Raw genomic sequence first — 15,470 nt, 5'->3', positions numbered from 1 at the left:
TTTCTAACATGTATTGATATAAATGAAATTATTTAAAAACTGTGCAATCAAGCATAACTCTTAGTCAGGAAGATTTCCAGAGAGCCAGTTGAAGCAAACAAGAATGATACCCCAGGACATTTTCTCTTCTTGTGTAGTTTGATTCTCTTCATTATTTGGCATTCAGGGAGCAGTAAACTTGAGCTGCTCACTTCTGCTCTCCAGTGTGTGTGAACCTGAGAATCCAAAATCTGCACCCATCTTTACTTCCAGTGCTGCAATAACAGGAGGGACCCTCAGAGGGAACGCTGAAAGAGCAGTGGGAGGACCTGAAGGAATAAACTGAGTCAAATAATGCAAATTATACTCTAATATCTCTCTTCACACTTTCATTCCATCTGTGTTCTACCCATTAATTCAATTACACCTCTCTCCTTTACATAAATATTAATAAATATTTCATTTTATTTTCCTTTATACAGACTTAGAAAAATAATTTATAATACCAGGAAGTGATAGTAATGCAACAAGTGGAATTGAAATATTCACCACTTGAAAGTTTACTGCAGCAAAATTGGCACTGCAGGATTCTAGCTTGCTTTAAAAATAAAATCAAAAGGCTTTAAAATGTGTTCCTCAGAATGGAGTTGAGTTAGTGTAACTTGAGTTAGTGTAAAGCAGCAGGGACATGTCACTTGCTTGTAATGGTTTCTAAATATTAAAAAGCATTTTAAAAGAACAGCCTGAATAGGTAATTATTTATTCTTTATTGCTCCTTGTGCTTATTGGTCAATGATTCTCTTGTGGAAAGATTTTTTTTTAAACCTGCTTTTTAAAGCAGCTTCAAAGAAACCACTTTTCTTTAAACCTGTTTCTTTCCACTCAGCTGAAAAAAAATTATTTTTCTGGACAAGAACAAACACTCCCAATAGCCTGAAAGTGCTGTTGATCCCTTTGCTTGCTAGGGCCACCTAAAAAATGCATGTGATGCTTCTTTTATGAAGCAAGAAGGGGAAGGAGAATATAAAGAATTCAAACTCTGGACAGGTGGTTTAGGTCATTGATTTTCTGCTCAATTCTCCTGTTTCTGGCTGTGTGAAATGGATCAAACCAATTTGTTCTCCTGGCCTGTGGTTTCCTCTACTGTCCTTTTTTCTTTGTGTTTAGTTCTCACAAGTGCTTTTATCTCAGTGTCTGTGGAGCACTGAGCATCTCTGGGTGCAGTCCCAGCACCAGGAGGATTTGCTGCTCACAGCTGTTTTCTGTTCCACAACCATTTGTGGTGTGTTTGTAGGGAGTATGACAGTGACACCAGACTGGCACAAGTCTTTGTATTATTTTAAATGTTGTCTGATGTCAGGGTGACTCTTGTTTCTCAGACTGAAAGGTAGTGTAGAAAGGACAATGGAGGCAATATTAGGTTTTTGGTTTTTTGGTTGTTTTGTTTTTTTTTTTTTTTGGTTTCTTGCCTCCATCTTGGGGGGGTGAACATAAACATAGTATAGTTTAGAATGTTTTGAGAATACAAAATATAATTTGTGTTAGTTTTTGCACGCTCTGCCACTCCCAGGCTTGACAGAGACCTCCTGCCCTGCCCTGCTGGCAAGTACTGGAGCTGCCCAGCTGGGTAGCCATTAAATCGACTCAGGGCAGTTTAATTAACGTTGACATGCTGGGCTGGTCAAGTGATGGAAAACGGGCACCCAATCCTATCCACAGAGCTCCAGTCATCTCCTGGGTGCCGTGGTCCTTTCCTTGGAGAGTTGTGTGGTTCTCTGCCTCCCCCTCAATATCTTGTGTTAGTCTGAAGGATTTAATTGATTTGTTTCTCACCCCCTTCCACCACCCTGAGCCCAAGACATTCTGTACTTACTGAGAACCCAGGAGGGCGTGAATACACAAAATATTGGTAGGTATGAAGTATAGAGAGATGTGTTTTAGGCATTCATGATGTAGGTTACTGTAAAACTTCTCTGGTGTAATAGTAGCTACTGGACACAACCAGCAGATGCACTTTGTATCCACACAAACACTTGCCTTACACCGTTTCTGTAATAAAGTATTTCACACCATAAGTCAGCTTTCCTCATTTATGGCACTGTCTCTTATGTGAAGTTTTGAAAATTAGACAAAGAATGAGAGAAAAAGAACAAGTTCTTTGAAGTGATTGGTTTTTACTTCACAGACTGACTCCTGTTGGTGTGCAATTACCATGGTGACATGGACTGCAAAACAAACCTACATTACCTTAAAAAATGTAATTTTTGAATTTCTGATTTCTTCTTGTTTTGTAAAAATCGTGATGTAATCTAACTTACTTGTCCTCTGTATAAAGTTTAAAAGAACAGAAAAATAATTTGGATTAACAAGTGAGAGCAATTTTCAACCTGTTGTAGGGATTCATCTCCATAAAAAACTGTATTTAAATTTAACTAATTTTCTTTAAAATTATTTAATTAATTTCATTTAAATTTAGTTCAGGCATTTAAAATTAACTTATTTCTGTCACATGACAAAGGAATTTAAGTGACTGTGATTCCGCAGCAGTTCTGCAGGCCTCGTGTGTTTTGTGGTTGCTGAAAAGTTTTGAGTCAGGTGAGTCTCTTTTTAACCAGCTGCTAAAAAAATTTCTGAAAGGCTCGTTGGCACTCAATTGATTTGTTAGTACCTGTGACAGATTTAATGGATATTTCTGACAAGACTTCTGCTCCTTACTGCTGCCTGCCTTGGAGAGCTTCCAGGTGTGCTAATGAAAACAGTCATGAATGAAGTCAGGAATGGTGAGCCATGTATTTGGTGTGGAATCCAGAGTACAGAAATTAAATTCAACACAACCTTGTAATTAACAGGCTTGCTAGAATTGAAAAGATGACAGAAATTTAACATCAGCTTTAGATGCTTTTGGACTAGAATACATTATTTAGGACAGCAAAGCTTCTGGCAGCTTCCCTGGAGCTGGGAGCTGTTTCTGCACAGCCTCTTCTCCCCGGGCTGCACCTCTGCAGCTCCACTAAAACTGGGTAGAGCAAAGGGCAGAATTCTGCAGCTCTGTCGCCTCCAATGGATGCTTGCCCATTTCTGCCTCAGTGCTGTCCTTGTGTGTGGGAACTGGCTGCTGTGTGGGAGCTGCGTGCTGGAGCAGCAGCGTGAAAGGCAGTGAGAATCATGTGCAATGAAAGAGAAATCGTGCAATGAAAGAGAAATCATGTGCAATGAAAAGCCCCATATGCTTTGTATAAAATTTTTGATTAAAAAGTGCTTCCTTGAATGGAATTTGCCCCAGCTGTCGCATCTGTCAGTTCTTCAGTGCCCTTTACAAAACACAAGAGTGTTGATTTCGGTCCATCTCTCTGGGGGTGCTGCTATAGAATGTGCCACATATGGCAGATTTTCAGTGGCACTGCAGGAGCCAAGGGCTGCCAGGTGTGGGGCTGAGCTGCTGCACTGAAAACAAAACAGTCCTTTGCTTTAATCTGCAAGATTGAAGTAGCAGGCCCTGCCTGCTGTTTACTGCAAAGTGCTTTTCTATGCTGCATGTGAAAGCACAGCAGAAAAATCACAGCTTTCTCTGGAGTCCCCATGTAATTAATTTACTTGGTGTGGTTTTACGTACGGGGAAAAGTTAATTTGGTTAGAACTTTTGTTGCCAATGACTGTGGCTTTGTTGAGCAGAATTATATATAGAAATAACTCTCCTTGTACTGATTTATTTTAAAGTTTTTTATTTCAATATCATGTTACCTTTATAGAACAGAGGGAATGAACACTCAGAGACAAACACTTCCACGTGTGTCTGTCCTGATGCTGTGACTCCAGGTGTAGAGGTGGTGGCATGACTTCCTGAGAGGAGAAAAACAAAACAAAAGGACAATTTCTTGGAATAGAGAGATTTTGGAGTAAAAAACTCCAAGATAAATAATTCTCAAAATGTATTAAGTGTATTTAAATGTATTAAATAAACCCTTAAGTCAGAAAGCTGTAGACCATCTTAAAGTCTGTTAAATCCTTTGCCATGTCTTAAGCTGCGTCAGCACGTGAAGGTTTGCTGAGGTTTGAAATAACACTGGTGGAGGGGCATTAGATAAACAGGTGGGGCATCTGGAGCCACAGGCTGGCTGCATTTTGGGGTTTTCAGCATGCACCTTCTGGAAGGACAACACTGCCATGATGTAGCTAAGGTAGTGCTTAAATTTGCTTTGTCATTAAACTTAGTCGGAATTTTCAGTAACATTTTTCCCGCAGTGCAGTTTCTGTATGAATTGGTCTGAGACACAGAATAAGGGACTGAAGTACAGTTACTTTGCTTATATAACATACAACAACATACATTAATAACATACAACTTCCTAGGAGTTTTTGAAGTTGCTGTACTGAAATTACTTCCTACACTCACCCTTAAAACCGACTCTTAATTGTAGAAGATACTGACTTATGTTCAGATTGCAAGTTTAAATCATACATAAATAACATCAAATATTTATTCGCTCATTCTGGGATATTTTTATTATGAAAATGGGATATTTTGATCTTTCTTCCTGTGATAAAGATGTAAAGATCAGAAGTGAATATAGATTTAAAAAATGAAATTTTGGCTTTGAATGAAAAAACAGAAAGCTGAGTCATTGTTTCCTAAAACTAATGGGAAGTAATTTAAGGTGCTCAAATAAACTGTACTGATGGTGGCTTATAATTAACTTTTGAGATTGATAAGTCAGTAGATAAACTCTAGGAAACAGAAGCCTGAATACACAGTAGGAGAGACATACTGAGCTTTTCAGGTAATTCTGTGATAGCTACAGTCATAATATTTATTCTGAGTTTGTCTTCATCTCAAGAAATGTTCAGACTCGGTAGTATTTTGCATAGGAAGAAGGAACTGGTATCTTTCACTGTGATTTATTGAAAACTCTGCTGGGTTTGTGATATTGCACTGTGGTCTTCTGCTTTCTGAGTGCACCAAGGCTGCTACCACTGTGCTGGCTCTCCAGCTGCCACTTGAGTAAAATCAGGCTTTTTAGGAGGTTTGCACTGGTCAGAATCAATCAATTTTTTATCAGGCAACCAAAGGAAGTAACTTACCACACTTCAGGAGGGTGCACAGAGCACAAAACTAGGGCATAAGAATTAATATTTCAGTGTTCTGCACTTAAGCCACTACATGCTCTTTTGCTGATGACAGTGGAAACAGCTGAGAAAAGGAGGGAAAGAGAGGAGTTCCCTTTCTTCCATTAATTGTCAACAAATACTTGAATTGGCTAAGACAGGCTGTGATCTGGGAGCTGGTGTTTCCATCTCACCTGACAGCCAGTTTTCCCATACACTCAGTTTATTTTGTTCTTATTTAAGAATTATAAATTAATTTAATTTAATTTCTTCTTTGATCAAGGGAATGTATCTGTAATTGTACTTCGAAGTAATTAGAGCCCAGAGAACTTCAGAAATCAAAATTTAATTCTTTCATCTGACACAGATTTTGGGAAGTCACTTAAGAAGTGCCCAGGTTGATTACCATTCATCATTTGGTGTCCATCAACATCAGTGAATGTCACCAGAGTAATCTATTGAAATAAATGGCTGTTACTGATATATAATTGCTGCTGTTCATGTTCCCTGTTGTCTGTAATGTATGCAATCCTTCTTCTTTCATATTCCAACATTTGTCTGAGCTTTTTCTGCCTTGCATTTCCTTTTGGTCTGGAAAGGTGGCTTCTACCATTCCCAAAAGCATGCTTGCTTCTGTTTCAGGGCCCTGTCCAAACTGGTCAAACTACAGGATGTATGTCTGTGGATATTCCTCTCCTTGAAGGAAAAATTCTTAGCAACTTAAAACCCTCAGAGTGTTTAATTTTATTTTCTGTGGACGTCCAAAAGACCTAGGTTAGTCCTGAGAGGGAGCTGTTTGCCTCTCATGGCTTACTGCAAATTCTTCAATTGTCTCACTTGATAAGCATTTAATTTTAGATTTCTTGCTGTTTTGTTAATCACAGTCTGTACTTGAAACAGAACTTAAACACACAAGTCTCATGTGCTGTTGTCTCTCAAATTATTCCAGATCATCAGTGCATTAGGTCAAGAAAATGCAGTGCTCCATGTGCTGGGCGTGAGCCTGTCCTGCAGGGAACAGAGAATTCTCAGCTGTTCATTATTTGTGCACTTCAACAGACATGTCCAAGAGGTTTTACACAAAGGCTTTCTTGTTTGTCTCTTTCTAAGTGGTCTTAATCATAGGCAATGGAAATATAGTTTTAATTTAATTTGTAAGCTTTTAAAGTTAAATGGAGGTTGCCTTTTCTGCTATGCCACAAATAAATATGTGTGTATTTACAATTTGGCTCCTGTCTCTTTTATTTCTCTTGCCACGCAGTACTGCAACTGTCACAGGATTTCTGATCTAATAATGATCTCATCACTGACATTAGAACCTTTGACTTGCACTGACACACATCTGAAGAGGATTACTCATGTCAGGGCTGCACCTATTGGCAATTTCTGCTTTCTGCTGCCTTCTTCTTCTGAGTGTTTTTCAGAAAGGAAAAATAAAAACCTTTTCATGAAGACACTCTGTTTATTCTTGGCATTGGAATAGTCCAGAGGCCATTTGTTCACTTAATAGATTAGCTGTGGTTTATTAAGAAAATGGAGACAATCCATTTGAAATGATAATAAGTCAGCTTTTCATCTGCAATGAGTTATCACTGCTCTGCTAAAAGACTGAAGGTAATATGAGTCTGGCCCAACAAGACACACATGGGTCTGGCCCAACAATTTTTTCTCATTTACTCTCCCTTCTAGTCAGGAAAGTAGCTTTGTTTTAAAAAGCCCTCTTGAAGGTATTTCTGATAGTCAGAAAATTACTTAATGGCTTCATATTTACTATATGAATGACAAGTTTAATAAGCTACATTCTGTGACATCAGTGAAACCTTTTTTTTTCAGAGACAAGGGTAGGAAATGTGTATTTTAAAATTTATTCTTGTTAATAGATCTGTTTGCTTGAGAGTGGACAGCTGCAATAGCTCAGTTCTGGGGCTGATTTAAATAACATGTCTCTTGGTTTCCAAGGGGAAGCAATTGCTTCCTTGATAAATAAAACAGTTTCCATGTTTCAGACACTAATGAGAAAAGCCCGATAATGATGAAATGTGTCAGTGTTCATTTCTGGTCTGTGTGAAGTGTGTGACACAAAATAGTTCTGTTTGGGGGAAAGCAGCCATCCACCTGCTACAGAGAAACAGAAAAAGCCAAGAATTCCATCTGAGCCAAAATTCCCAACCACCTTGCCTCCCTCTGGTTTTCTTGGAATAACATTGCATCTTTTATTTCATTATTATGGCCATGTTATTGCAGCAAATAAATGTCTGTTAGATCTGCAAATATCAAAAGTGTAATGGATTTAAAATTATATGTATAGAATTAAATATTAAACAGCTGTTTGAACCCACTGCTCTGTTAATGATGACTCAAGTCCTGGATCTACTTTTCATTTCTTTCATTGAAATGCTGACAGCAGTTCCTTGGCTTTTTTCCCAGTCTCCCCTGTAAAAATGCTGTATTTCTAATGCATTACCTTCTTCCTGTGCTCAGCAAATAGCGACTGACCTTCCTGATGGACCTTATCTTCCTAATTTCTAGCCCTTGAAGAATTGCAAAATTGACTATCAAACAAAATCCAGTTACCTATAAAGCAAAATGAATCAACTGCTGCAGAAAAACAGCCAATCTTTATCACTGCCAGGAGAGCAGGATCTTCAGTGTGGCTGAAAATGAGCAAAAATAACAGTAAAAGAGAAACAATCTATTTCTTTTTTTTTTTTTTTTTTACCCAACTCTGTGTTTTCTTCTCATGACTAATTACTAATTCTAAGTGTGCAACCATCTGCTGCAGCCAGCAGTAATAGCCATGAAAATCTGAGCTGGGATTTGCATCAGGATGAGTGGAATGGAAATCTTGGGCACTGTAAATGAAATAGTTCTCCTGGTTTGGAAGTTCATTGTTCACTACAAACCAGTCTTTAAGTGTTCAGCTCAGCCCTCTGGGGGACACAAGGACAGAGTTCCCCGCTCTTCCCAAAGACTTAACTCGTACAAAAAGTTCATTTGCACATCAGAGTCCTCAAAGACACCTGGGCCTGAAATTTGCAGAAGAGTAGATGCTCTTCCCAGCTGCTAAAGATTCACTTCACATGTTTAGGAATTGCTTTGGATATGAGCTTGAGACTAGAGTACCAAAGTACCTAAGGAAATGAGAATAGATACATATTCCAAGTTAGGAAATTTGAGCAGGAATAGGAGAAGAAGGTCCTGTAGAGCAGGTGTTTTCCTACTGTTTTGAAGGGGATAGGGTAGGGAAACTGCTGGGTATTCTTTTCCTTTTACAAATACCTTCTTGTAGACCTATTGAGCCAGCTGTGAGGGATTACTCAAGAGTCAAATAGTCCTTTGCATGTTTCCTGGGATGGTTCTGCGGGAGTTTGACTCATGGTAGAGAATCAGTAGCAGTAAATTTAAGAAGAGCATCTCTATTGCATCCCTAAGGAAACTCTGTGTTTTCACAGTGTGAATGCCATGCCAGTGCTGGTTCTTTCTGTTGGATTCTCCTTGGTGCTGACACCAGCTGTGATGTATGTATGTAACTGTAATGATGTTTGATTGTTTTGGTGTTGGTGATGATGATCCTTCTGCCAGTCTAAAAGGCAGTGATTTTGGAAGTGCTGTCCATCGCAGCTCTCAGGCTGAGAACCCCCTTGGTCAGGCAGGATTTGACTGCAGAGCAGAGGGTTGTGCCCATGGGCACTTGAGGAGCAGCAGTAACTCAGTACAGGGAGGGGAGCTGTCCCAAGGGAGGACTTTAAGCATCATCAGAGCAAAGTGCAGCAGCCTCTGCTGATGGGCAACTGCTGCTTTCAGCTTCTCCTCTGTTTAAACTCTTAAAGGCCTTCACTGTTCCTTTTTAGGATGCAAAGTTTCCCTCAGTTCCTCATACCATATTTTTCAATTTCCTTCAACAGTCCTGTGAACTTGGGTGTGAATCTGTAATGTCCAGGGTGCTTCCTATTCCTCTCACTGCTTCAAGTAACCTATTTCTATTAGCTGTTGTATCATTTCTGCCTAAACATAAAACCATTTATTTGGTTTGTAATGTTCTTTATCTCCCTTAGTTTTCATAAGTATGAAATATTTCCCCAAGCATTATGAAAAGATTAAAATTCAATTGGAGTGCTGAATTATGCATGGTTTTCAATTTGGAAATACCCTCAGAATTTTTTGTTTCCCAGCTTTTTAGTGTTATGAGAAAATATCTACTATCAAATGTATTTTTACATTTGATCTGTCATCTGGTATTAGATGACACAGTTGACATTTAATCCATTCTACAAAGCTGTCTAAATATTTAATTTTACAATTCATAGCGACCAATCTTTTTGATAAATGAAATGGTTCCATTTATGGCTACAACTGGGGGGGGGGGGGGGGGTGAAGCAAGCATATAAACAAAATTACTTCCAGAGGGGAGGAAAATCAGTTTCGTTAATTATTTTACTTAAATGTGCATGGCAATATCTATCAAGCTGCCAACATAGGAAAATAACCATCAGCAGAATAAACCCTGAAAAGCATTAATCAAAATTCAGTATGATTAGTATTCTTAATTTGAATAAGGAGTAGGATCCTGAAGATACCCAATGCTGCAGGAAGTAAGTGAATAATGGATAATAATAAAAGCCTTAAGACAGAGTAGAAGCTTAAAACACCCAGAGTTTTGCTCTACCATTTTTTATCTTTTAGTGTCTGAGTTGAAATTACAGATATTTTATATATTTTTTTAATATTCATATAGATATATAAATGAATCTTCAGAATACACTGGAATCACTTTGCTGGAATTAAAAAGTACCAAAGCTTAAGATACTGATTTCTTTGCTTTTATACTTAGATCTTTGTAGTTCTTTAGTTGGAGACCTTTCAGGGGTTGTCAAGGTGAGATTCCTTCTTCTTAAAGGTTGTTGGAAGCTACTAAAGAGAACACTTCTTTAGACAAACTGCTTTTCTTTCTCTTTTGTTTTAAAGTGACATTTGCACACAGCCAATAAACCTCTTGTACTTTTATATAATCTTATATAATCTTGACCTTCTCAGGCATGCAGAGAATCAAATGAATTTCATTTACCTGAACTTGGTTCTCTAGGTACTCTCAGCATTAGCTCTTGATATACCTATGTGCTTAAAATGCTTCCAGGAATGATTAGAGTTTAAATGTGTGTGTACATTCTTGCTATAAATTTGACAGAGCAAATTTTATTGACTGTATTGGTTCATAATTTTAGCTTTATTGATTTATTGGTTCATAATTCTAGCTTTATATATGGAATGTGTAAAGCAGTGCAAGTAAACACATTCATGTTCATGAAATGCATAGCTGAGGTCCTTAACTCTAGGATATTTCTGGACATTCACATAAATGTGTTCATTAAGTAATCAATAGCATTGAGTATTTGTACATAAACCATATGGATGAGAGATGTCAAAAAGTAATAGGGATTATAAATCCATTTTGTCACTTCTCAGACTTTAGGTGCCTCAATACAAAATGAAGCTATATAACTGTGCATCTGTTTAAGAACTGATAACTGTAATATTAATACACTCTAGACATGTTTTAGTAATGCAGAAATAATTTTTTGGTATTGACTTTAGTTAGAAACCTGCAGGTTTTGACCTACTGTTGGTGAATTTATATAATGAAATAATGAAAGTCCTAATGAAAATACTTTAAATTAATCAACTCCTTTATACTTATACAAAAAATTTTTTTCCCTTTTGTATTAAATAAAGTTTTTATTTTGCACCTCTTTTGTTGTTTAAAGGTCTAAAACATTGAAATAAAATGTTTAGTGTTGTAGTTCAATCAAAAATATGCTAGCTGCAAAGGATTTCATAGTTGGCCACAAATGAGCAGGTTATAAATTAATCAGTTCCAGTAATCTGTAATTTGTTTTTACTGGAAAATAAATCCAATTCCAAATTTTATAAAATCTTTTCAGAGTTCATGTTTTTCCAACAGATACATAAATTAGGAATTGCTCAGCTTCTTAACTTACAGTGCATAAAAATTCTCCTTTAAACTTGTGTCTGAAATGAATTTGTGGGAGTAGAAAAGTGATGAAGTCAAAAGCAGGTGAGAGGATTGTTACCAGGATTGTTATGTTATTGATATTACAAGGTTTTATTGATGAATACATCTTCCTACAAACAGATCTGGGAATGCAATGAATTGTTCACAGGGTAACATGCTGGCCAGAAGTGGAAAAGGTTCTCCTCTGTTGTGCATCTCTCTGGTGGCACTTGGCTGAAATACCAATGTATCCAAAGAAAACGGATTCCAGCATGCTCATATTTAGAATCAGGGAAATCTTCTTTGCTTCTAAAGACAAGCAGATCAACCAATCAAGCATTCCTGATTCCATCAATCTCATTTAATTACCAGGAATTTAATTGAGAGGAGTGTACAGAACACAACCTGGAGGTGCAAGCGTCCTGTTAAAATTCCCATTGGCCTTGAATCTCAGGGATAACTTTAGTCCTTCTTGTGATACAACTCTTGTCTAACTTTCATGCACCTGAAAATTAACTCTGATTTCAAGATCATAAATTATCAAATGCCAGTGCTGCTCCTTGTGTCAGCCATTGGTTCCACTAGCTGCACCTTCCTTGGTCCCATTCTTGCCTGTTATTAGATGATCTTAGACCAAGAAAAGGTCCCTTGGCTGCTGTTGAAAGGGTATTTACATGAATTAAATGTGGCTTGGCTCATAGGATCAAGTCTTGTCACTTTTGACTAACTTCAAGTAATTTTCACAAAGAAGATGAAACATGTAAAGTCTGCCTTTAATAATTGGATTTTACAGCTATTATACCTTTCTTTGTGTGTGTAAGCGTGGGGATGCTATGCCCTTTATTCATTAGCAGCTCTACACACACACACACACACACACACAAACACACACAGAGTCATGCTGCACTGTAGGAAGCATGGGCAGTGATCCCAGGAAGGGACCATAGAAGGAATTTGGGTTATTTGGTCTCTTGAAGAGAGGACTGCTAGAACAAAGGAGTTTTCAGGTACGTAAAAGGGCTGATAAGAGGAAGGTAGGAATCTAGAGAAAATAGCTTCTCTGCTTGCCAGGACTACAACAGAGTAGTATTTTGAAATTGCAGTAAGAGAGCTTCTGATCCATTGCTATTTATTTTTGTTTTATGAGATCCTGTGATGTGCTTACTAGCATTAACTACTAGACTAGCCAGGTAAGGAACTTTTGGCATTTCTGTCATTAGAAACTTTTAAATAGATGTTGAAAAAGGTTTGGGTTAGAAATATATTTGCTTAGAGATACAGTTGGAATAAATAGTTCTTTACTACCCCTTTCAGCCAGCTTCTGGTTATTTTATGAAGGATTTTAAATCCACCCTATTAAAGAGTTAAAAGCATATGGCAGGGAGTCTCCAGTGTGCTGTCAAGCAATGCAGTTTCCATGACAAGACTAGGAATAGAAGTTTGAAGTCTCACTGTTTTAACAAGTTTTTTTTTTCCCATGGAAAATGTTCTCAGTACATCACAAGAAATGGGAAAAAGAATAGAAATACTGCATCCTTCTCTCAGTTTTGTTCCCAGTTTTCCAGAGGACACACAGCCAAAAATGTAAAGCATTAAGAAAGAGTGTTTGGATATTTTAACATCTAATTGATTGTCCTTAAGATGGATACTATTCTTCTGTTTTAGAAGTTTATAAAATGTCATGCATGTCCCCATCTACACTGTTTTTCTCTGGTGGGTGATCTAATTTTAATACAACTGTCTTCTGTTTTGTTTGTTGTGTTGGTCCTGTTTTATTTTGTCATCCTGTAAGAGGAGCTGTTAATCTGCCTTTTTGAATAGCCCATGTTTTGAAGACAAACTGCCCAGAATGCTTTAACCAAATAGAAATGTAAATAGGAAAGAAAATCCACATCAGTCTTTTCTTTGCAACTTAAAAGTAAAAATCTCTTAACCTGCATAAGCATATTCAGTAACACAATACATACCTTCAACATTAAGTTTTGCCTAGGTTTTCCAAAAGTAAATACTGTGCTTAGAGGTATTTTACTGTTAATTGCTTGATACTAAAATTGTAGCTGGTGATTGCTCTGTGCTCTGTATGCAAGGGAAAGCCCAGGTATGCCCCAAAATTCTTGACTCTGATAGATACAATTTTCTCTGGTAGCTTTGGGTTGTTCTCAGGTATAGCCAAATCTGTTGAGATCTTTTAAGATGAGAAAAATGTAGAATTTCTCAGTGTTCAGAGAGAGGCTTCTGGCAGTAGAAATCTTTGGCATGGTGTACTCTTAGTGCCCTGTGTAACTGAGCACATCAACTTCACTGGGCTTATTTTTCAAGTGTCAGAATCTTTGAATATCTTTATTTTTCAGCCTTTCAGAGTGAGAACAGCTTGGTATCCTATTTGAAAGATGTATTTGCTGCTGGTCCACTGGGTCTCCACATGTTGTTTAGGATGAGCTTTTTCTGATGGGTAGAATGATGGCTCTCTGCCAAAGGAGGCACTGGGTTATAGCACTGGATGTGAGCATTTAGCTTGACAAGTCAATTCATGATTGGCATTTATTCTGCAAAGCTTTACTTTCCTTTCCTTTTTGTGCAATAAAGAATGATGCTCCATGTAAAGGCAAGAGTTTCTGCCAATAGCGGAGAACTCAGCCTGACATCAAGGCATCTATATGTCTGCCCGAATTCTGATTTACTCTTTTTTTCCTCTCTTAATTTGAGCAGGGATTGCAGGATGGGTATCTCTTGCCCTAGTGACCAAAGTGTCCATGATTTGATAACAAAATGGATTGCATTTGCAACTCCTGCTCTGAGAAGCAGAATTTTTCAGGAAATGAGCCAGTGGGCAGAGAGATGCAAGAAATGTCCAGCCACATGTACATGGAAATTCTGATCTCTCTCTAGAGTATCAGTTTTCATTTCAGTCAACTCTTTTGAAAACTGATAGTTGTTGAGGGCTGAGGGGTTTTTTTTTCAAGACACAAACCAATTTTCTGAGTGTTGTTGAAAATCTCTGCACTGCAGAGAGGAGGATGATTCCTTCTGAAATGAGATTTGCATTACTGCATTTGATTAGAAGTTTCTGAGTTCTATGGTGTTTGCTTTAGGCCTGTTTCCCTAAGAGCCAGATCACATGTAAGTGGTGGTGGCTGACAGAAGAGGAGAAATGCACAGGTAGTGATGAAGAAGGGCTGGCTGGATGTTGCACTGAGCTGCTGTTGGAAGGCCAACACTGAGCAATTAAAGATATAATGCAGTCTGGTAAGAAACTGAGTAATTTTAAAAACAGAGCTCAGTGTAAGGCATGCAGATGGAGCACAGCAGTGAATTCCTGGTGCCATGAGAAGCCCTGTAAACCACTCTCTGGGGCACAAAATTTCAGGTTCAGGTCCAGGTTCAGAACCCATTCAGGATATTTCCTCACCTTTTCACTGGCTGTAGCTAAGTATCACAGTCTCAGGCTTTGTTAGTGTGATTTTCATAGGTGTGCTTTATTCAGACATGTGATTACCTCTTAACTGTAGCTAAAGTGATTTCCTATGAATAGACTTAAAAATACCTTTCATGATGTTTTATTTCCTATTTTTTATGTTGTGTTATACTTTAGATATATATTTTTGGCTAACCTTTACAGTTTTCCTTAACTCTTCCTGAAATTAATTGATTCTAGCTGAGGAGTTGATTAGATTTTCATTATGATTGTGCAAGTGTCTAGTCTTTCTGACAACTGTTAGCCAACCCAGTTTCTTGTAAATGATAATGCATTAGAAATCCCTGTCTCAGAAACCTTTACATATCTTATACAAGGGGGTAAAAGAGAGCAGCATTTCTTCTGCATGTAGTAAATAGCAAGGCTACTTTCCCCTGAGGGTTCCCACTTACATGACAGTGGTTGGCTGAATGTTCATATCTGATTTAGTAAATTGGTGGATGATAGCAATCAGAACGCTGCCAGCTTGAGTAATAAGATTCTGATGAATACCAGCTCCCTGATGAGAGGTGCTTCAGAACCATTAAGTGCTGTAAGATTCATAACATGGAAAGTGTGTACTGAGCCGTTAGTATTTAAAAATTGTAATAATTGATTTTCATAGATTTTTTTTTATTCCAATAAATAAAGCTTATATGCTTTGTCTGTAGTTCTGCAGGTTTTACATTTCTGAGTTTAAGGATTGCCTTTTTGTGTTCTTCTTATCATTGATAAAGACATAACCCATAGGATTTCTGTATGGACACAGGGATCATGGCAATGGTGTTTGGCCTCAGCCAGCCCTGCAGTAGATCCACAGGCAGCCCACACATCACAGTACCACCAGTGCCATACCTTCCCTGAGATTTTTGTTTCTCCTAGTGACCTTTCTGAAGAGAGTGGGTACATTCATATAAACATTTC

General features: G+C 37.8%; 1 protein-coding gene across 6 annotated transcripts in view; it reads left to right on the top strand.

The window, feature by feature from the left end:
• The window catches only part of CLSTN2 (calsyntenin 2), a 328,090-nt gene that overhangs the window by 135,450 nt on the left and 177,170 nt on the right, over positions 1-15,470 (top strand). The gene's annotated exons all lie outside the window — the stretch shown is intronic.

The sequence above is a fragment of the Poecile atricapillus genome, chromosome 8, assembly GCF_030490865.1.
Source record: "Poecile atricapillus isolate bPoeAtr1 chromosome 8, bPoeAtr1.hap1, whole genome shotgun sequence".
NCBI lineage: Eukaryota > Metazoa > Chordata > Aves > Passeriformes > Paridae > Poecile > Poecile atricapillus.
Note: the sequence above shows the minus strand (reverse complement) of the source record. Positions and strands in the feature narration are given on the sequence as shown.